Source organism: Muscardinus avellanarius (assembly GCF_963383645.1).
Source record: "Muscardinus avellanarius genome assembly, chromosome: X".
Taxonomy (NCBI): domain Eukaryota; kingdom Metazoa; phylum Chordata; class Mammalia; order Rodentia; family Gliridae; genus Muscardinus; species Muscardinus avellanarius.
The window spans coordinates 55,291,613-55,316,231 of NC_137792.1; the positions used below are offsets into that span (position 1 = coordinate 55,291,613).

The window sequence follows — 24,619 nt, forward strand, 5'->3', positions numbered from 1 at the left end:
CTCAAAGAGATTAACTACAAAGAAGAATTAGGTAATACACACCAGAACCAGAGAAACAAGATTTCCATCCAGCAGACAACTAAGCAAAAAAGAATAAACAGTATTTTAAACAGAAATAAAATCTTAACATATTAGGAATTAAAACTTATCTTTCAATAATCACACTGAATGTAAGTGGCCTCAATTCCCCAATAAAAAGACATAAAGTGGCAAAATGGATTAAAAACCAGAATCCATCCATCTGCTGCTTAGAAGAAACACACTTTACAAGTAAAGATAGTAACAAATACAAGGTAAAGGGCTGGAGCAGGGTAATTCATGTTAAGTAGCCATCCTAACAGATGTGAAGTGGTATTTCACTATTGTTTTTATTTGTAGTTCCTTAATGATTACTTATATTATGATAATGATGAGTGATATTCATGTGTTTATTGGTCATATAAAAATCTTTGAAGATTCATTACCTATTTTAATCTTTTACCTATTTCTAAATTGTATTGTTTGCTTTTACTGTTGCTAATTTTTAGGATTTCTATTTGGAATATTAATATACCTTCAGATATAGCATTTGGGTATATTTTATCCCATTCTATCAGTAACTTCTAATTCTCTTTACATTGTCTTTGGATGCAAAATTTTTTTATATTTTATGAAGTTTGTTTATTCTTTTGTTGCCTGTACCTTTTGGATCATATCTAAGAAATCACTGCCAATTTCAATGTTGTGAAGTTTTATAACCCAGGTTTTCTTCTAAAAGTTTATAATCTTAAGATTTACATTTAGGTATTTTATCTATTTTGAGTTAATATTTGTATATGGTGTTAGGTAAGGGTTCAGTTTTATGCCTTTCCATGTAATTGTTATTTTTCAACAATATTTAGAGAAAAGATTATTATTTCCTTCACCAAATATTCTTTTCAACCTTGTCAATAATAACTTGACCATATATAGAAGAATTTATTTCTAGACTTTTTATTTTAATCCACTGGTTTACATATCTGCTTTTATAGCAGTACTACACTGTTTCGATTATTGTTGCTTTATAACGTTTGAAATCAGAAATTGTACTTCTTTTAGCTGTGTTATTTTTTGAGATTATTTTGGGTGTTTAGAGTTCATATTTCATGTTAGGATAGATTTTTCTGAAAATAAATAAATAAGTAAATGTATACAATTAAAATAAAATAAAGTAAAAAAAGTTGGAATTGAACACCAATAAAAAAAATAATGCAATCACTTTGGAAAACAGTATGGAAAATCCTCAGAAGAATGAAAACAAACTTACCAATTGACCCAGCAATGCCACCTCTGGGTATCTACCAAGAAGAATGAAAACAAAAATACAAAACTAATACATGAGCAACCATGTTCATTGATGCACAATTCATCATTGCAAAACTGTGGAACCAGCAAAGATGTCCTTCAACAGATGAGTGGATTACAAAACTCTGGAATGTGTACACAGTGGAATTTGCCCAGCCATAAAGGAGAACAAAATTATGGCATTTGCAGTGAAATGTCACAAAAAATAAGAAATCAAATGTTTTCCCTAATGTGCAAAAACTAGGGAGAAATGGGTAACAGGAGGAACTCTACATGAAGAAGAGATCCTATAGAGGAGCAACTAAAGTGACCTGAGAGGATAGGAGGGGGGAAGAGGGATATTTTTTAAAACAAATTATGTACTTAAATAAACATATCAATGTTTATCAGGAAACCAAACATAGGAAGGAGGAAAGAGGAGGGTAGAGGTTAGCGATTGGGTAAGGGCTGATTGGGTGATGTGTACATGTATATCTCAAGATTTTTTTTATCCCATTAAGAAGTATGACTACAATGCACCAATAAAAATTTATTAAAAAAGAAGTTAATTGAGGAGCAAATCATTTCATCATGAGTGGATATATAAAAATTCATGCTAAGAGAATTTAGCAAAATGAGGTTAGTAGGGAATTGCAGCGCTCCCATTTCTATAATTTACAATCAGTACACAAGTATGAAATATTAAAGCATTACTGTCAAGGACATACACTATCACCTCTCCTTTTTGAAGCTGCACTGGAATATGAGGGCACTGTTACACATATAAATGAAATAATAATAAATGAAATAAATGAAAAGCATGATAACTGAACATAAAGAGTTAATTATGATATGACAATTCCACAATTTATCTAGAAAATTCAAAGGAATATATAAATGAATGTCTAATGAGTAACAGACTTCAGAAAAACTAGTATACAGAAATTAATAACAAAAGTATAAGACTTGCAATATATAAAGAATAAGCACCTTTATTTTTAACAGAAAACATCCCATTTGTGAAAGGCAACAAAATCCAAAAATTACCTAAGAAGAAGACTAAAAAAAGCACGCAAGATCATTATGCAGGCAACTAGAAAAGTACTTATTAATTCAGGTCAAAGAATTACCAAATAAAGGGAGCAATATACCATATCTACTGGCAAGGAATAGAATAGTATAAAGATGTCATTGTTGTTTAAGTTATTTATATTCAGTGCCTTATTGTAGTTGCTAAAGTGACAGTAGAGCTCAAGCTTCTCTTTGCTTCCAAAAGTCAACCCTGGAAAACTATAGAAGGGTGAAAGAAAAATAATATCAGCAACAAAATCTAAACAAAACATCAGAAAGACACACGTGGTGACTTAAGCAATGGAGTTGGCCAAAGCTCATTTTTCTTCTACCTTGCAGGAGCTCCAGAGAGTTCTTGGCCATGGCCCTTTGCTCTGGCCAGAGATGAATGCTGCAGCAAAAACCGAGTTCAACATCTGCCCAGCCACCAACTTCTACAAGGTTACTCACTATAAATAATATTCAGAACTTCCGGGAAGATGGCGACCGAGAAAAGCGGGGCTTAAGAGCCCCGCTAACACAAATATCCATTACCACAAAATCAGCACCTTTCATAGCGAGAAAACACCATCAGCAGTGAAACAAAAAATCACCAGGCTCCAGAGAGAAAGCGGACTGAGAACAGAGCCACAGAGGAGATAACCGGCCTCACGCCCGAGGACGCGGCAGACGCGGCAGCAGCGCCATACTGCAGGCGGCACCGGCGAATTCACGGGACGGCTACAGCAAGACGAGGTGAGCCACTGCGGAACAGCCAGGCGGGATTTCTCCGCGCAGAGAGCATCTAAAGCTCCCAGTGGCCGAGCTCAGCACACACTGCAGCGATTCAGAGTGGAAATCAAAACCAAGAAGAAAAACACCAGCCCCACAGCCGAGGGCGTAGCAGCAGCACCGAATTCAGCGAGGCAGGTACAGCTACATCTGCGTACTCAAGAACAGTGAGTCAAATTGCGGGCCACAGAGGAGAAATCCCAGTACTGTACTCCCTGGGACTTGACCCAGTGGGGGAGGGCGGTGGCAGAGATATCATACTATAGGAGAACACCCAACCTGGCATGCCCCACAGTCTAAAACAGCCTCTATCGACTCTCTGGGTCGGAGACTCTGTGATAAAACCCAGTAAAGGAGTAGTGGGGTCTGAGATACTACGGACTCGAGCTCCAGAACACCTTAAGTGAAGTCATAGTGACCCAAGGGAAGAACCCAGAGAAGGCACAAACTTCCGAAATCATGGGAAAGAGGAATAATACTGGAGCAATAAATGCCCACAACCCCACAACATCAGAACCCGATAAAACTGAAAATCAGAGATTTCTAGAAGATCAAATTAGGAAAATAACTGTAGAAATAATAGAGGTGCTTCGAAAAGAACTCAGAGAGAGCCAAAAAGAGATAAAGGATGCAATTAATGAAGTAAAGGCCTCAATTCAAAGCACAAACAACCGATTAGAACACATGGAGAACAGAATCTCACTCTTAGAAGATGAGCAAACCAAAAATGAATGCATAGTTTCTAATCTAGAAAAAAATATCCGACAGCAGGAATCTGATATTGAAGAAATATGGGCCCATTTTAAGAGAGCTAATCTAAGAATAATTGGAATAGAGGAGGGAAAAGAAAGTGAAACCAAAGGGATCAACAATCTCTTCAAAGAAGTAATAGCAGAAAATTTTCCAGACATAGAGCAAGAGGTCGATACACAGATCCAGGAAACTTATAGAACTCCCTTTAGACAGGATCAGAGAAGAGGATCCCCACGCCACATAAGTGTCAAAATGACCAATGTGGAAGCCAAGCAGAGAATCTTAATGGCAACAAAAACAAAGGGCCAAGTGACATTCAGAAGCAAACCAATTAGAATCACTCCAGACTTCCCAAACCAAGTTATGAGAGCCAGAAGGGCTTGGAGTAACATATTCCAAACTCTGAAAGAAAACAACTTCCAGCCAAAATTTTCCTACCCAGCAAAACTTTCTATCAAATTAGATGGAGAAATAAGAAGCTTCCATGACAAACAGAAACTGAAGGAATTTATGTCTTCAAAACCAGCACTAGAGAAAATACTCAAAGAGATTAACTACAAAGAAGAAATAGGTAACACACACCAGAACCAGAGTAACAAGAGTTTCCATCCAACAGACAACTAAGATTGGTTATCTGTGGAGATTCATTATTTATGTTAGTCTTTTACTTATCTCTAAAGGGTATTGTTTGCCTTTATTGTTGTTAATTTTTAGGATTTCTAGTTGGAATATTAATATACCTTCAGATATAGCATTTGGAAATATTTTATCCCATTCTATTAGTAACTGTTAACTCTGTTTACATTGTCTTTGGATATACAATATTTTTTTTATTTTTTAGGGAGTTTGTATACTCCTCTGTTGCCTGTGCCATTGAAATCATAACCAAGAAATCACTGCCAATTTCAATGTTGTGAGGTTTAATGACCCAGATTTTCTTATAAAAGTTTATAGTCTTAAGATTTATATTTAGGTATATTATCTATTTTGAGTTAATATTTGTATATGGGATTAGAATGAGGGTCCAATTTTATTCTTTTCCATGTAATTATTATTTTTTAACAATATTTAGTTAAAAGATTAATATTTCCACCACCAAATGTTCGTGGAAACCTTGTCAAAAATAACTTGACAATATAGGGAAGAATTTAGCTCTAGGCTTTTATTTAACTCCAATGGTTTATATATCTGCCTTTAGAATAGTACTACACTGTTTCAGTTATTGTAGCTTTATATGGTTTGAAATCAGAAAATATATATCTTCTAGCTTTGTTATTTTTCAAGATCGTTTTGGGTACCTAGAGTCCATATTCCATATTAGGATAGATTTTTTTCTGAAAAATAAATATATAAATATATGATAGTTTTAACTAAAAAATAGAAAAAAATATTCTCTGGTAAGAAAGAAAGCAAAAAAAATATTGAAATGTTATCTTTAAGTCATCAAAAGCTTGGTATCAGACAAATTAAACTGTTATGTGAGATTATCATTTTTAATTTTAGATAAATTGCCATAATACTAGATGTCAACTACTAAGCCAAGCATGGGAGGGAGGGATAGGGAGAGAATGGGGTGGGGATTGGGTGGGGGCTGTCTGGGAAAAGTGTGCATGTATGTCTACAAAAGTATGTATCCTACTATGATGTATGAATACAGTGCACCAATAAAAAAAAAAAAGAATGCAGAGAACCCCTAGATAAATTCACTCCACCTTCAGGAAAATAAAAAGGGATTTTTCTCTAAAAAATAAATAAATAAATAAATAAATAAATAAATAAATAAATAATATTCACCCAACACAAATAAAGTTTATTCCTACTTTTAATGCCATGAAAAGAAGACAGAAGAATCCAAAGTAAGAAGGTGAAATATGAAGAAACAGTATTATATGGGTTGCAGTTTCTTCTTCTTCTTCTTCTTCTTCTTCTTCTTCTTCTTCTTCTTCTTCTTCTTCTTCTTCTTCTTCTTCTTCTTCTTTTGTGGTACTGGGGATGGAACCCAGGGGCATTGTATGTCCAAGCTACACCCCCAGCCTTATTTTTGTGTCATTTTTATATTTGAAACAGGGTCTCATTGAGTTTCAAAGATCCTCACTCAGTACTCAGTAGCTAAGGCTGAGGAAATTTTGAGGAATATGGTTACAATCTTCTTTTTACTGTCTTCAAGAATGGGAAATTGACAAAAAGCTATTCATTTGATGAAGAAAAACCACACAGCTGAATATTCAACTGGAATCAGGACCTCATTAGGCTTTGTTTTACAACTGGATATATGGGTGTGTGTGTCTGTAGATGTGTATACATGCTTGTATGCATGTATATACCTACCTGTATGTTTGTAAAACATGTTTATTAAATAAGTGTATGGGGTTTCTTTGTGTTTTATGATACATACTGTCCCCTTTTTATTTCTTTTATTAATCCAGGTGATCTCAAATAGGAAACACACATAACCATGTAAGATTAATGCTAATGCAAGCTTTTTAGGGCTTTTTGCCAATAGATAGTAACACAATCTGGTATTGATATTTTTAAACAACAGAAAAAGAAACTTTTATATATTACTAAAGATCACATGAAACAGATTTACCTAAACTTATTATGATTGCTTTATGTTTATATTTAACTTATATTTTTGTACAAACAAGATTGTGTAAGATATATTTAAGGTTTCAGTGATTTAACAGTCTCTCCAACATTTCATGATTTTTATGAGCAGACTTTCAAGAAAATTCTTCAAAATAAAATAATTACATTGCCTTTTGTCTATTTTTTTCAAAAAGCATCAAAAAGTGAGTATATTTAACCAAAATCAGCTCAATAGAGCAAATGGGTGACAAGAAGAATAATCCATGCTATATAGCATGTTTAGTGAACTGAAGCAGACAAAGTTGGTTGAAAGCAGGCAGAGGAACTTTTTTGTAAGAATTAGAACCGAGGGGCTCCATAATCATCGGGCATCCGCTCAATGTTGTACCTATGGTTAGAAATGTACATGATAGGAACTCCAGAGATCTTCCGGATTCTTCATTTAAGGTCACGGTCAACTGTGGCCACGATGTAACACTTGTGCTGAGTTACTCTTTGTACTAAGCAGTCATCTGCATAGGTTCCTTTGTGTGTGCATGGTAATCATTCAAACCGTGGGTCCTTGGCAATTCTTAAAGCCACTCGATACTTCTGCCCCAGTTTTTCAATTTCAGCCATTACACAATCAGTTATACAAGGGATACACTTGGCATATAGATAATCCATCATTGATTGCACTAAGTCCAATTTGGCTTTAATGTAAAAGTTGATAAAGTTGGTATCAACCAGAATGTGGTAAGGTGGGCCCAACTGAGTGTTATATTGGAAGAATAAGCATGAAGGGTGTTGGGGGACTTCTCTTTCTTTCAATACACTGGGATCTTTCTTTGGTTTCTTTTTTGGTTTTAATCTATCCTTTTCTTTAAGTCTCTCATCTCTAAGACTAAGCATTCGCTTCATGGTCGCGTACTTCCTTGTTTTCTTTTGCTTCCCCATGATCACTCTCTTTCCCCGCCTTTTGTCTATTAATTAGCAAATGAAACATGGTCTTAAAAGGGTTGTGTTATTGTATATTTTAAAATTATATCATGATAGCTGGGCTTCGTGGTGCATGATTGTAATCCCAACATTTTGTAACCTGAGACAGGAAGATCGCGGTTCTTGGACAGCCTCAGCTACTACTTAGTGAGGCCCTTTGCAACTTAGTGAGACTCTGTTTCAAAATAAAGAATAAAAAGTAGGGCTGGGGGGTGTAGCTTGGAGGTAGAATGCCCCTGGGTTCCAGTCCCAGTACCACACACACAAAAAAAATCATGACATACTCTATAGAATTATTAAATTCACTGGGACTTGTAGAATATGTTTAAATCGTGGTACACTGAATAATGGTTTATTCTGTAATGTTTAAGCATTGTGTAGATATATTCTTTGTATAATAACAGTGAAATGCCAAAACTGAAAGTACTGTACTGCAATTTTTTATGTCAGATATTGCCTGTGGCTCTAATATGGACCTCAAAATTTTAAGGAGATAATGTTTGTAGAGAGAATTTCTGCTTCTACTATAGAATATATACATAAATGTAAAATACGGACAAAAGTGGAAGTAGTGTATTTTAAAGTAATTACACTTCTGAATTTATTTGTCATATTCTGTGGTTGGTATGTCTTAAATGAATTACTGGAGTGGGTAGTGAGTATACTTATTTAAATATCGTGATTGTTATAGTTTCATTAAATTTAAATTGGTTATTAAATTATATGAACATCATTTATTACATTTAAATGGAATCCCTCAACAGCTAATATTAGGCAGGTTGTGAAATCAGGATAAGTTATCCCCAATAAAAAGCATAATGACATGAGTTTTAAGAGAAGAATTTTAAATAAATGCAAATACTTGGCTAAATTCCAAGTGTCAGTATGAAAATATTGAGTGATTAACTGTCAGATTCAGTTAGTTATCACATATGACTAGAGGCTAGTTTCTCCCAAATGCTCTCAGATACTTGATCTGTTTTTCTAAGGCAGGATTAGCCAACTATGCCCATGGGTCAAACTTGGTTGACTGCTCCTTTTTTGTTCTTGTCTATGGCTTATTTCTTTATTGCCCCACTACAATGGCAAGGGCTGAGATAAAATGACCCACAAAGCCCCAAGTGTTTGTTATATGGCCCTTTTCACAAGACTACACAAAACGTTTGCTGGCCTGTGTTCTAAGAAAAGGATGGTGCCTTTGCATTGTAAGGGAAATATTGGTTTTCAAGGAAAGAAGGAGGCTAAATAATTGATATGGAGTTCATATCTCTTTGTCCTTTTTTATTTAAGAATCAGATACTAGAGACTGATTAAGAAAATATATAGCAAAATAACACTAATTGTGAAATTTTTTAAAAAAAACTGAAAAGCTGTAAATCATCTTTTTAGATGAGAAAATGTTTTATTGTTAAAATAACCTAATGAAAGGTAAGTTAACCATATTCAATGTATTTAATCAGTGGCATCAAAAAGAATATAAGTACATTAAGAACTATTTGATTTAGTAGGAATTTTCATTCTATAACCCAAGATACAAAATAATTTTAGCCTGACTTGATAAATGTAATTAAGTAAAGATTACTGGCATTAAAAAGATATTTTCTTCAAAAGATGTGCTAAAAGCTTATAGAAAACTGAAATAAACTATATATAAACAATAACAATTTTGATAACCACCATAATTTTGCTCAGGTGTAAACAGTGAAATATTATTATATGCAGTATTCTTTGTGTTCTGTGAATTTCAGCAGCTCAGAATATCTAGAGGAATTTTGTCTTGAAACTTTGAGTGAAAGTTAAAATGGTATGCCTTCATACTCAACCATAAGTCAGGAGGTAGAATGATTTAATTCTCAGCTCTGAGTCATTTGGCACTGATTAATTCTGAATTTCATTAAGCACTTAGTATTTGGCCATCCCCATTCTGAGCACCAAGTGACCAACATAAATGTCAAGTAGAATTGTGTTTTGTGTTACCCTTAAATCAGCCTAATTCTTCCTGACAAAAGCTAATAGCATATATGGGTTTATGACATTAGATTTGAGTTGGGCATGGTGGTGCACACTTGTAATCCCAGCATTTGAGAGGCTGAGACAGGAAGATCAATGTTTCCAGCCATCCACTTAGTGAGGCTCTTTGGAACTCAGTGAGACCCTGTTTCAAAATAAAAAATAAAAACTAGGGCTAGAGCTATAGCTCAGAGGGAGAATGTCCCTGGGTTCCATCCTCAGTATCACCAAAAGAAAAATACATTGTTACGGATTGGGAGAGTATGGTTGTGGGGAAACCATTCCCCTGGGACCACTGCTAGGGTCCTGGATACACTTTCCCCCAACCCATAACAAAATGCAAAATGACCCCAAACAGAAGAAAAAGACTGTGGATTCTTGTCCTAAGCTAAGAATAAATATTCATTGCTTGGACAGTTGCTGATGATTTAAAGAAGTTTATTAAAAAGATAGAAATACAGAGATAGTTACAGCCCTGTGCCTGAGCGGGGCACGGGGGAGGGGGTGCAATTCGAATAAAAATGCCCAAAAAACTCCAGTTTACTGAGTGTCTTTATCCTGACCAAGTCCATGGCAGGCCCTTAGATCTGGAGATAATGCTACCCCTTACCTCCAGCCCCAGCTCTGCTTCTGCTATCTCTGCAGCTAGATTTGGGGCAGGAGGGGGGAGCAGTCCTGTCTCCAAACACAGGCCTCTACCTTTTGTTTTATCCCCCACAATGTGTGAAATTGTTTCTTTTAGAAATGTAAAGAAACCTTTTTTTTTCTGGCTCCAGACTTCCTCCTCTTTTACAAATGTAAATTACAAGACTCCCCCTCTGCCCATACTGGCTTTTTTTTAGTATACAGGAGATATATTTTCAAAATTGGAAATCTTTCCCAATACTGATACAGTAATACATTTTGAAATCTCTTCCTAATACTAGTACACATTAGATTTGCAGCTGACATTAATTAATCCCCCTCAATTCATAATTTTAAATAGAATGTAGGAGTTCTGTATTAAAACTCACTTAAAGTAAAAAATGTTTTATGAAAATTCCTTATATTCTTCCTTGAAATAAATTGTTATGAAAATGTTTTATAATTAAATGCATCTTAGATAATTAGAAAGTGAAAACTAGCAGTGCTTTATTGTTCTGTTTACTATTATTTAGAGCTCACACTTAAACAAGTGTTTTGTAGTTTTGCATACCTTTTTAACTCATTCAGAGGAGAATGTTACATTTTCTCCCAAGTTGTATGTTAATTCTAATATGTATTCAATATCAAATATAAACATGTAATAAACATGGAAATGAAGTTTAGCTCTGTCAGTGAAATGTTAAAAAAAAATCAGAAAGCTCTGGGTAGACTGAAGACTATAGAACTAGTACTTGTGTTTGAGATGGGGGATGCAACAGAGAAGTCAGGTATAGTATGTAGCCTAAACTGATGTCAGATGACAGGATGGTCAGGAAGAAAGTTTATAACTTCTCCCCTTTCATTTCATTATTTGAGGCAACAACTAACACCAAAAACACCAGTATAATAAAGGTTATATTGAAGAGTTCAAGAGAAGCCCACTACCCCAAATAACGAAGGACACTCTAGAGATGCAAGAGACAAGCAAGGTTTATTGTGCTGCAGCTCTTTCCTGGTTAGCCAGGGGTCGAAACCCAGATGTCACTCACCAGTTGAGGGAGTTCCGTCAAGGGCCGATCGCGAGCTCACTGAAAGCTCTGGATTTATAGCCCAAAGAGGGGGTGTGCACACATGTCAGAGCCCGCTAAAGGCAAATCCAATCATATGAACTTGTAAACAAGTACAACCAATAATTTTAAAACATGCATCCATACCCGTCAGAGCCCGCCAACCTTAGAATACAACCAATCAGATACAAGGACAAACAAGTACAACCAATAATTTTGAGCCCACCAGATGTCAGAGCCCGCCAAGAGTCTGAGCCTGCCAAAGACTGCTTATCTCCCTTATGATATGTGCTCATTCGCTAGAGCTGCCTCTGGCCAATTTTGTGGAATGCTAATGATTCCAGGTAGGTACAGGCTTGTAACTCAGGAAGAACTACTCTTACATTCTAAAGCACTTAAAAGCAATTCCTAAAAAGCAATTTCTATTATTCTTTAAACATCAAGCAAGTCTAAAACGAAAAAGACTATTACTGAACAGATGTTGAACCTATACATAAGCAGTTGTACAGAAGCCAGAACTTGAGCAGGCAGTTATTAAAGAAAGACCGCGACTTACAAGTTAACTAGATTCTGAATCCTAAATCCCAATGTCTTAATTCTCTGAAGTCATTCTTAACAGTACCAGGGACGCCTGGCCAGAGGTCAGGGGTCAGGCCCGAGGCTGTAGCCCATGGTGGACCGCAGGGGTCCCTGTCTTGTGCCGTCAGAGGAGTAGTGGAAGGGCGAGGCCAGGGGGTCCTGACCCGCAGCCTGCTCCACTCCATGGGCTCCTGCAGGCCTGCTGTCCTAGACCCGCCTGGCCGTTCCCTTCTGCCCTTCTCTTCCTGACCCCTCAGACTTGCCCTGCAGCCAGGATCTGGACTCCGTTCCTGTGAGCCAGGAATATTCGGTATCCATGCCGCTGCCCACACATGCCTCGGCATCCAGATCCCTCCAGAGGGTCCGCTCAGGCCCTGGCACCAGCCCTGGCACCGCAGGGTTGGGGGGATGGAGGAGGACCTCTCCAAACATTGCCTTGTGGCCACCCTGGGCCTGGCAGGGAGCTGCTCTGTCCCCGCACAGGGCCGTGCGTGGTGGTGTGACTGTCCGAAGCCCCTGGCCTTCCCGCGGGGACCTGCGGAGGACCTGCAGAACATTACAAGGATGAAAGCGGCGAGGAAGGCACACATGTGGCCTCCTGTGCTCAGTCTGAATTCCCCGCATAAACCAGACCCGGGCTGAGTGGAAGTGCTTGTAAAATGTTCTTTGGACTGGAAAATCCCCCTCCAAGGAGTAGCTGCCTTTCCCATTTACCTTGGCTGGGCCAGGCTTATCTCTGCCCTGAGGAACCTGTCTGGGGAGCAAATTAGAATGGCCTTGTTCTGGAGGCTGGAGGGAGAGGGTTGATCCAGCTCAGAGATATGGGGCTCATGTTACTCGCAGCTGTAGCGGGGCAGTGCAGGGAGGACAGAGACCTTGTCCGACAAGCTGGAGGGGGGCCTTCTGGGCATCTGGGCTCACAGATCTTCATTCTGTTTCCAACCTTACCTTACTTCTATATCTTAACTCTATATTCTAATCTCTTACTTCTACAAGGATCCTGCCTTAATTCTAATATCCTACTTTCTTATTCCTAATAGGTTCCACACACTAATATTATCAATATCTTATTTCACATCTCATTCTCATTAGGAGAGAAAGTCTTCCCAACTAAACTCTAATGCTGGGGAAGACTCCTCTTCCTGCATCCCTTTAATATCAGGTGAGCAGGAAAATCTGGCTGATTGAGAGTATGGCTCTGGAATCTGTGTTAATAACCACCTAAAACCAACTTAGTGGGTAAGGACTGGCTTTTCAAAGCAATAATTATTTTAACAAAATATTAAAAATGCACTAGAAATAAAGTAATGAGTTTAAGAATGAATCATGCATATTTAGAGTAATCTCTTAAAATTTTTATTGGTTCATTTTAGCCGTACATCTTAATGGAGTTCAAGGTGGTGGAGGCATTTATGCACACATCACCCAATTAGCCTTTACTCAATTCCAGTCCCATTCCTTCCCCATCCCTCCTTCTCATGCTTGGCTTAGTATTTACTTTGATATGTATGTTAAAGTACATCATGTGATTTAGAGAATTTCCCTCTTTCCACCTACCATCCCCTCAGTTAGGTCTCCTTATTTGCTCATCAATAGTATCTCCTTCTTCATTTAGAGTTCCTCCTATGACCATTTCTCCCTAGATTTTGCATATTAGGGAGAGCATCTGATTTTTTTTCTGACTGACTAATCTCACTTAGCATAATGTCCTTCAGTTCTATCTATTTCCCTGTAAATGATGTGCATTTTCTTTATGGCTGAGTGAAATTCCATTGTGTACATATCTCAGGTCTGTAATACATTAATCTGTTGATGGACATCTTAGCTGGTTCCATAGCTTGACAATGGTGAATTGTGCAGCTATGAACATAGATACACATGCTAAAAAGCACTGCAAAGAACTGGAATAGAAGGAATATACCTCAACAACAGCCAACATTATATTAAATGGAGAAAATCTTTGGGGATTTTCCCTGAAACAGGAACAAGACAAGGATGCCTATTATCACCACTTCTCTTCAATATAGTACTTGAGACTCTAGCCAGAGCAATATGGCAAGTAAAGGAAAGCAAAGGAGTACAAAGAGGAAAAGAAGAACACATACTTTCATTATTTGCAGATGACATGATACTATACTTAGAAGACCCAACAAACTCAACCAAAAGGCTTATAGAACTGATCAACAAATGCAGCAAAAGTGTTTGGTTACAAAATCAATCTTAAAAAATCAGAAGCTTTTCTGTACACCCCCATAAATCCACTGAAAAATAAATCCAGAAAACACTTTCACTCAGAATTCCCCAGAAAAAATAGAGTAATCCTTAATGAAATAAGTATATATAATCCTTATACATACATGTAAGCACATATAAAGCATACACACATAAAACATATAAATATTATACATATAAAATACATGTTTGCATGTGTATACATGATTATGTATCTAAATATAAGTATAATCTACATATGCAATTTATATATGTTCTGTGTATATATAGATTTATATATTTATTTGGTAAAGATGCAAAATATATTTCTGACTCCAAATGAGAGTTTAAAAAGAAAACCAGTGCACTAAACCATTAAATGATAGATAAATTTTATTTTATTTTATTTTATTTTATTTTTTGCGGCTTTGGGGATGGAATACAGGGGCATTTGACCTCCGAGATACACCCCTCTGCCCTATATTTTATTTTTATTTTGAAGCAGGGTCTCACTAAGTTGTAGAGAGCCTCACTAAGTAGATGAGGCTGTCCACGAACCACGATCCTCCGGTCTCAGCCTCCCGAATGCTGGAATTACAAGCGTGTGCCACCACGCCCGGCTGATAGATACATTTTAAAAAGAAAGTCTTAGCTAGGCCAAGAATTATAATCCCAGCTACTCTGAGTTCAGGCAAAAGGATTGCAAATTAAGGTCAACCTGAACAACTTTAGGAGAAATTGTCTCAATTTTTTTAAAAATCAGAAAGAGCCAGGCATGGTGGCACACATGTGTAATCCCAGTACTTTGGAGGCTGAAATAGGAGTATGACAGGTTCACAGCCTCAGCAACTTAGCCAAGTCCCTTGGCAACTTAGTGAGACACGTTTCAAAATGATAAATGAAATAGGGTTTGGGGTTTGTAGCTCAGAGTTTGAATATTCCTGTATTCAATCCCTAGTACCAAAACAAGAAAGAAAGGACTAGGAATGAATTTAGCCAGGTGGTAGAGCAATTGCCCTCAGTCCAATACACAATACAAAGAAAGAAAGAAGAAATAAAAGAAATAGATTGAGAAAAGGAAAACTTATCTAAATCCCCTGCTGATAGTGACTGGTTTTGTGTAAAAGTAAATATTTTAAGCCGGGCGTGGTGGCGCACGCACGCTTGTAATCCCCGCGCTTGGGAGGCGGAGACAGGAGGATTGCGCAGGTTCGAAGCCAGCCGTGCTGGCGTAAGAGACCCTGTTTCAAAAATATAAAATAGGTCTGGGAGTGTAGCCCGGAGGAAGGAGGGCTTCCAGGAACCCCAGTACCACCAAAAAAAAAAAAAAAAAAAAAGTAAATATTTTAGAAGTAAGGTTTTGGAAAACTATGTCTGGAAGGTGAAGAGAGTGCTTAGGATGGGATAGCTCTTCTGGAATAGATCACCTTTTGTCAGCCTGGAAACACACACAGTGGTATCCAGATATGTTGCATCCTCACTTCTATGCCTCTGGTATCAAGGAGGTGGGCATTGTCATGAGGGGAGTCATTGGGACAACAAAAGAGCCATATCTGGTCAATAGAGGGAGGATTCTAGGATCTTCCAGGAATCAAGGTGAGGAACTTTGTCAAGCACTGTATGTAAAAAGGTAATCCACATCCTCAACAAGAAAAAAATCCTCAAAGACCCTGTCTTTTTATCAGCCCTGGGGGGCATATAGAGTGGCTAGATGTGACTAGCTTTCATTTCTGTCTCATGTGTGGGGATGGGAGGTCTCAGGGATAAAAGAACCTTGGTCCAGTGGGTGGTTTCAGATCAGCAGAGGGTTCCACAATTGGTTAACAGAGAGAAATCCCTAGGGATTCTTGTTAGGACCCAAAATATGGCATCTTTATGAGGATTTAAGGTATCGCTAGCTTCCAGTGTTTGGGACCCTAACAATCTGTCTGTCTTTTATGGTTATCTCAGAGACAGCCACATATGTGGCATGCTCATTCTTACCATGGGCAAGAAGGTGAGAGAATTATGGAAGATAAGGTCTCTGTCTCAAGAGGACTATCCATTCATCTCAGGTGAGTTGGGGGGTGATGATGAAGAGAAGCGGGCAGAAGTAAGATGAAGAATCTAAAGGAAGGACCTAGGGACTCCCAGCTCAGAAGACAAGTGTCCCAGTTCTTCCTATGAGCCTCACAAAGCATACACAGGGGTAGTGGGATGTGGCATTTGCTCACTTGTCATAGGAGTCTCAGATCTATTGGGGAGGTGAAGAACATGATATAAAGGATGACCTCAGGTTATCCATATTCATAAATTAGTAGGATTGTTTTTGGTCTTGTTTTGGTTTTTGGTTTTATCTTTTATTTGGGTTTTTTGTTTGTTAGGTTTACTTTGTTGTCTCACATGGTCACTAGTTCTTTTTATTTTATTTTGTCCTTTTTATCATTTGTTACTTTTTTCTCTTTTGTTTTTTGTCTTTGATGTATCTTGTTTTGTTAGTTTATTTATGTTCTTTGCTCCCCCCTCATTTCTTTTACAAACTTCTTCACTCTAGCCTATCTACTCTCTTCTCTCAAAACTTTTTTCTCTTACTGTATCTCCTTGTTTAATACTTAAGGAATTTCATATATCCATACTTAAATATTCTACTAACTAATCGAGTCCTACTATCTAAACTTTTACCATTCTCAACCAGGTACTAAGTTGCAGATACCAGCTACAGCTACGCCCTCTCGGCATCTGCATGTTAATTACTCATGCAGTCCATAGGCAAAATCTCAAAGTGAGAAATAGCCCCGAGAGAAGCTGTGGTCGCTGGCCGAAAGTACTCTCCACTTTTAGATATTCTTTCATAACTATTATTCTTTTAATAATGATTCTTTTAACTCTCCACATGAATTGCTGAGGTGATGTAAGATCAGGACTGTGAGAGAAACTGAGTCCATGGAAAATAAAATTTCTGGTAATTTGTCCAAACCTCTAAATGTCCTTGGCTTTCTTCAAATGGTAATAGAAATTAGATAGAAATTAGATGCAGTTGTAACATTCCAGGCAGTAATTACAAATGCAGATTTCCTCTCAATCTCTGACCTTCAACCTAATCACTAACTAACCTAGAGGGGGAGGCGACCTGATGCCTCTATTTACCCCTCTTTGTGATCCTGTCCAGATACAGGAAGACAAACGTTGGGTGGAGCATCAAAGCAACCCAGTTTATGAGCAACTAATACTGCCCAATACAATGGAGCTGAAGGCTAGGAAGATTCTTGACCTTTACACCCAGTATGAGCCCTGCCCGAGATGGGAGAGGTGCCACGTGGCCAAGGAAAGGATATTGCAAAGGGTCTGGGACAGGAATATGGATTATTTATAAGATGAATAGGTTTCTAATAAGCCTATCGTTTGGGGAAAAGTGTTTCACAGCTAAGGAAGTATATCTGACAACTAAATCTAAAAACTACATGGTATTTTTGGTGTTTGTCTGCCAAACTGTGTTGTGAGTTTTCTTAAGCTTTCAGATTTTAGAAGGTAAGACGGCAACACCTGAGAAAACTCTATCACATCCACCTGAATCACCACATCTCCCCATGCCTGCCATACGGACTGAGCCCAAAAGATGGAAAGTTCCAAGAAAGTTAAAGAAGGTTCCCCAAGAGGCCTCCAAGCCTTGGGTGTGCCTGTTTTTTTCTGGGAGATTGCCCTTTGGAACTGCCTGTCTGCAGATCCGGGAGAAGATCCGGAGTTAATCTCTTGAAAGCCAAAAGCCCAGAGCAGTTTTTTTTTTTTTTTTTACCTTTGTTTACATGTTATTCACTATTGTTTCACAGTGATTGCATTCACCTCCTTTTCTCTTATTATTAACTTTACTGGTGAAGGGTATAAATTTTTCAGGGTTCTTGTAATAAAGTGTCATTAGCTCAAGAAGCTCTTGTCCATATCAGATTCTTTCCAGAAAGTGCTGCCAGTAGGAACTTAAAGAAATTTAGTTCCTAGAAGGGAAAGAATCGCTGCAGATAAGAGGCTGCAGTACGTCACCCTATCCTTCCCCATCTTTTCTGAGATTCTCGATCGCGAGAGGACTTGCACCCAATTTGGACTGAGCAAGGTTTGCGGCACTAAGTTATTATACTTAAATTCTTACTCAATCTAATCATATCCTCTACCTTAACTGACTCCTGCACCCATAACCCCAGGTCCTCCTCCATCACCCAACCCTCACCACTGGAAAAAGTACTGCTTACCTGCTGAAACCTCTAAATTCCTACTACTAAGACTGGATTAGACATAACAACCACAAAAGATGTCGAAATATCAGAAAAACAAGCATGGGAATCTTGAAAATATGAGAACTCAGATCATGTGTACAGAAAATGAAAGAGGAAATGGAGACACTAAGAATGAATCAGAAAGAGGTCTGGAAGAAAATGAAAGCGTCAATAAATGAAATGAAGACAACAATAGAAAGAAATTCTGGAAGATAAGATAAAATGGAAAATAGAATATCGTTTTTAGAAGACAGCTCATTCAAAACTGAAACACAGTCAACAGCTTACAGAAGTCATTACAGCAACCAAACTTAAACATCCAACTACTATGGCACAATATAAAACATCCTAACATACAAAAAAAGGCATTGAAGAAGGGATAAAGGTAAAAAACTCCAATAGACTGGAAAACATGAAAGAAATTGATCGATTTCTAAGCACATAAAACCTACGTAAACTGAACATAGCAAGCCTAAACGAACAAATAGCAAACAAAATACTAGAAACAGCAATATAAATTCTGCCATCAAAGAAAAGCCCAAGCCCTGATGGGTTTCCAGCTGACTTCTACAAAATCTTCATTGAAGAAATAATCCCAATACTCCACAACTTCTTCTGTGAAATTGAAAGAAATGGAATTCTCCAAATTCCTTCTATGAGCCCAGTATCATATTAATCCCCAAACCAAATAAAGATACTTCAAAAAAGGAAAATTACAGGCCAATATCCTTAATGAACATAGATGCAAAAATTTCAAACAAAATACTAGTCATACACATTCAAACAATATCAAGAGAACTGTACACCACAGCCAAGTCAGTTTCATCCCTGAAAAGCAAGGCTGGTTCAATATGCAAATCAATACATGTTATTCACCACATAAAGAGAACTGAGAACAACCACATGATCTTATCAATAGATGCTGAAAAAGTATTTGACAAAATCCAACACCCATTTATGATAAAAACACTGCAGGAAATTGAAATAAAAGGAACATATTGAATGTATTTCAACACCATTAAGGCAATATACAATAACCCCATAGCCAACATGATATTGAATGGGGAAAAACTTCAATAATTCCCCTTAAAATCATGAAAAAGACAAGAATTACTACTATCACCACTTCTTTTCAATATAATCCTTGGGACTCTTGCCACAGCAATAATACAAGAAAACAAAATCAAAGGAATTCAAATAGAAAGAGAGGAATTAAAGCTATCCTTAGTTGCAGATGACATGATCCTTTATCTAGAAGATGCAAAGAACTCAACCAAAAGAATTCTGGAGCTGATTTACCAATTCAGCAAAGTCTCAGGATACAAAATAAACCTAAAGAAATCAGTTGCTTTTCTTTATGCCAACAATGAACCCACAATGAAAGAAATAAAACAATCCCAGTCACTCTAACCTCAAAACCAATACAATACCTAGAAATAAACCTAACCAAATATGTAAAAGACCTCTACAAAGAAAACTATAAAACATTAAAGAAAGAAATTGAAGACCTTCAAAATGGAAAGATCTCCCATACTCATGGATAGGCAGAATAAATATAATCAAAATAGCCAATCTGCCAAAAGTGATCTATAGATTCAATGCAATCCCATTAAAATAACAACAATATTCTTTATAGACCTAGAAAAATCAGTCATGAAATTTCTGTGGAGAAAGAAAAGACCCAGAATAACCAAAGCAATTATCAGCAATAAGAACCATGCAGGAGGCATCACAATCCCTGGCTTCAAATTATACTACAGAGAAATAGTAGTAAAACAGCAGGATATTGGCAAACAACAGGCCGACTGACCAGTAGAACAGAATAGAAGATACAGAAAGAATCCCATACACCTATAGTCAATTAATCTTTGACAAAGGGGCCAAACTCATATGCTGGAGAGAAGACAGCCTCTTCTACAAATAGTGCTGTGAGAACTGGCTATCCATTTGTAGAAAGATGGAACTAAATCCTTACCTCTCGCTGTGTCCAGTAATCAACTTGAGATGGATCAAAGATTTAGAAATTAGACTAAAGACTGTGAATTTATTAGACATTCCAACATACAGACACAGGCAGTAACTTTCTCAACAAGAACTCCAAAGCACAGTAAATTAAAGCAAGAATTAAGAAGTGGGATGGGATCAAACTAAAAAAGTTTCTTCTCATCAAAGGAAACCAACAAAAACCTAAAGAGACATCCTAGAGAATGGGAAATCTTTACCAGCCACCACTCTGATAGAGGGCTAATAACCAGAATATACAAAGAGCACAAAATACTCTACAGTAGCAAAAGAAATAACCCAATCAAGATATGGGCAACTGAAATGAATAGATACTTCACAAAAGAAGAGATATAAATGACCAATACATACATGAAAAGATGTTCTATGTCATTATCCATCAAGGAGATGCAAATTAAAACTATGCTGAGATTCCATTTAACCCCATTCAGAGTAGCAAGCATAAAGAAATCAAATAACAACAAATGCTGGTGAGGATATGTGGAAAGAACTCTTTTACACTGTTGGTGGTAGTGCAAACTAGTTCAGCCACTATGGAGATCAGTGTGGAGTTTCCTTAGAAAACTGGTAATAGATCGACCATATGATTCAGCTCTACCAATCCTGGATATTTTTCCAAAGGGGGTGAAATCAGAGAACTACAGTAACATATGCATATCTAGGTTCATAGCAGCACAATTTGTAATATCCAAAATATGGAACCAACCTAGGTCTCCATCAATAGATGAATGGATTGCAAAATTATGGGAAATATACACAATGGAATTCCGGTCAGGTATAAAGAAGAAAAATTCATACCATTCACAAGAAGATGGAAAGATCTGGAAAACATTATGTTAAGTGATATGAGCCAAGCACAGAAAAATAAGGTACATATGTTTTCTCCAATATTCCCACACTAGGCAGCACTGTGGGTAATAGAGGAACTCCAGATAATGGAGGGGAAATCTCAGCAAAGCTAGAATGGAAGCATAGGAGAGGAAGAAGGTTGAGGTTGGTTAATGGAGAAGCTACTTCCAAATATATGAAAAAGTTTTAATATAGCATGTTCGGAGGGGAGAGATGTATGGGAGAAGGCAAAAAACACAGTCTAAATGTATACCATTTTCAATATGTTCCAAAATAAAACAAATTACCTGGGTGTGGTGGAGCATGCCTGCAATCCCAGCACTTGTGAGGCTGAGACAGGAGGATTTCAGGGTTGAGACCAGCTTCAGCATTCTGGTGAAGCTCTTGGCAAACTAGCAAGACCCCTTTTCCAAAATAAGTAAATATATAAATAAGTAATCAATCAACCAATCGATAAGTCTGGGGGTGTAGCTAGGTGGTAGAATCCTCTGGGTTCAATTCCTAGTACCATAAAAACATTAAAAAAGGAAGCCCTGAGTCAGCCTCAGAACATCAAAGTTTATGTGTCTTCTCTCCTACGTAGAAGCTAGAGAGAAAATAGGAGAAAAGGGGACCAGATAATTGAGGAGAAAGACCAGTAGAATAGTGAAAGAGGATTGAAGAGGGAGGTACAGAGGGGAAAATGGAAGGCTTGAGGAATGCAACATTTCATATGATGTTATGTCCATAGATAAAGGTATCACTGTAGAGCTCACTAACATGTACAGTGGCATGAAGGGAAGGCAGATACAGAGGGAATCACACCAAGTGTGGTGTGCATTATGTTTGTATCACATCAAACCTCACTGTGATGTACGATTACAATGCGCTAATAAAAGTATATCTTTGAAAAAGAAGGTGTTGAAGAAGTGCTTGTGTTTGGGATTGTTGTGCAGTAAGGACATTGTGGAGGGCCTTTAACCTGCATAGATGGCAAAGGACAGGACAAAATGGGAAATTTTAAAGGTTCTGCCACAACTTCCCTTCATAATCTGAGGCACACGTCACACCACAGATGCTAATATCCCAGTGGTAATATCAGGAGGAAAAAAATATTTCGAGTATGGTGCCAGAAAGTAGTAATTACCACCAGAAACCACCTTAGTGGGGAAGACTGGCCATTCAAAAACATCATTATTTTAACAGAATATACAGAATGGACTCAAAATTGAACAGGAAGTGTAAGAATGAATCATGAGCAGAGTAGATATCCTGTACTACATCTCTTCCATGTACATATAAACACACCCATATTGAATACATATACATTACACATATAATGGTACAGTATACATGTGTATACATGTTTATGAAACTATACACAAAAGTATAGTGTAAATATACACGTTGTGCTCTCTAACACCTCATATATATAATCTGCACAATAGTTGGTTAGAATGTACCATATAGTTCTGAGTATAAATGAAGAGTTTTTTTGGTGGTGGTACTGGGGTTCCTGGAAGCCCTTCTACGTCCAGGCTACACTCTCAGACCTATTCTATACTTTTTTATTTTTGGAAACAGGGTCTCTTAAGCCAGCGTGGCTGGCTTCGAACCAGCACGATCCACCTGTCTCTGCCTCCCAAGCGCAGGAATTACAAGCATGTGCCACCACGCCCGGCAAAATGAACACATTTGATAAGGTTAAAAAAGCAAGCCTTAGCCTGTCCAGTGTTCCACACCTGTAATCCCAGTTACTCCAGAGACTGAAGAAAGAAAATAAGTGAAACGCCAGCCTGGGAAACTTAGCGAGACCCTTTCTCAAAACAAAATTATAAAAATAGGCCTGGAAATGTAATCGCTGAGTGGTAGAGCACCTGCGTAGCATTTGTAAGACTCAGGTTTCAACCCAGAACACCCCTCCCAAAAAAAAAAAAAGCAGAAGAAAGGAGAGGGGGATAAGCAAACATTCCTTAAATACCCTGCTGTGCATAAATCTTTTGGAAGTAAGGACTCAGAAAGATGTCTGTGTCCAGCCGGTGAAGAGACACCCTAGGAAGGGGTGTTTCTTCTGGAACAGACCTCTACAATCAGGGTCACAGTGGCTCTGCCCCTGCCCTCAGCCCTGGAAGACCCTGCACAGGAAGTATTGTGAGCCTGACGATTCCCCTGCCTCCACTGCCACCTCAGGGGACTCAGGGAGACCAATAGAGGTAGACTATGGTAGACCTAGGACCTGGTGGGCCAGCTACTGCCAAGAACCAAGGTGAGAACCTTGAGAGAGGAATTAGGGGATGATCCCAACCCATTGAGGCGCCCCCTCCCACCAGTCCAACACTGCCCCTGCAGCCAGGCCGGCCAGACACCAGGCCCCCTAATAACCTCAGGCCCCATAGTAACCTGACCACACCACTACCCGCACTGTGATCCTCAGGGAACTCTGGACTTGGGGGAGGGTGTGGACTGAGATGATCACAGGAAGGGAAGCCAGGCTCTGCTAGTAAATTGTGAGGAGGCCTGTGGGGTGGGGTGGACCCCCACAAAATCAATTTCCACCCCTGTGAGTCCTGGAAGGAGCTGTGCACATCATCATAGGTGTGGGTCACTGCTTTCCTTCTTAGGAGGTAATACTGAGGTTCGGGCCATGTTCTGAGTTCTGCTCTTCAGGTTAGAGGAGGAAGAGGGTCATGGGCTCTCTGTGGGTCAAGGTGAGAGCAGTGGGTGGACTGAGGATTCCCCACCCCACCTAGAGGGTCCCAAAACCACACAGGGCAAACTCTGTGGACAGCCCTATACCCCGGGAAGACTTGTCAGGGGAGATTCTCCTGCCTCCTTCTGGGGATGAAGGGGCACTTCTGGCCTGGGCCAGGGGGTTGAGATCAGTCAGGTTGACTGAGAGCTTTGGGGCTGTATGGGGCCAAGGTGAGAACAGAATGTGAACAGAGGATGTCTCACCCACAGTCAAGACCAGTGAACAGTCGGTGTGGGCCAGTGTGGCCATCCCTGTGTCCCAGAGTACGAAAGAAAGGAGGCTCCACAGGGGATACCCTTCCGCCTGAGGGCGCAACCTGGGTAGGTTCCTGCCTTCACGTGGTTGAGGGCACTGAAAGAGCTAGTTCTCCTTCCAGGGGTCCAGGTGTGAGCTGAGAGTGGACAGAAGAAACCCTACCCTCAGTCATTGTCTGGAAACTGTGTGTGGTCCCTGTGTCCAGCCTTCCACCCCAGAGTACGAAGGATTTTCAAGGGAACCCCTTCCACCTCAAGGCGGGGCGTCCACGTGTTCACATTATCAAGAGCCCTGAGGGGGCTGGTTCCCTATGCAGAGTTCATGTGGGAACTGTAGGTGGACAATGGGAACCTCGTCTCAGGTAGAGGGACCCCCGAATAATCTGGGTCTGCTTCTGAGTCTAGACCCACCTCCTGGGGGACACATTTCTTAAGCAAACCTCTTCCACCTCAGGGTGCCGCCTGAAATAGGAGCTTTGATCTCAGGACTTCAGTCAGTGCCATGAGGACTAGGACAGCTGGGGCTCAGGCAGGGGTAAAGGTGCAGGTTGAGGAAGTCCCCAT

The 24,619-nt window shown here is 38.6% G+C and overlaps 1 pseudogene across 1 annotated transcript; it reads right to left on the minus strand.

Moving 5' to 3' along the window:
* Nucleotides 1-6,825: 6,825 nt before the first annotated feature.
* On the minus strand, nt 6,826-7,422 carry LOC308279294 (rRNA-processing protein FCF1 homolog; annotated as a pseudogene). The gene has a single exon. The product of its transcript is annotated as an rRNA-processing protein FCF1 homolog (transcript).
* Between the last annotated feature and the right edge of the window lie 17,197 nt (nt 7,423-24,619).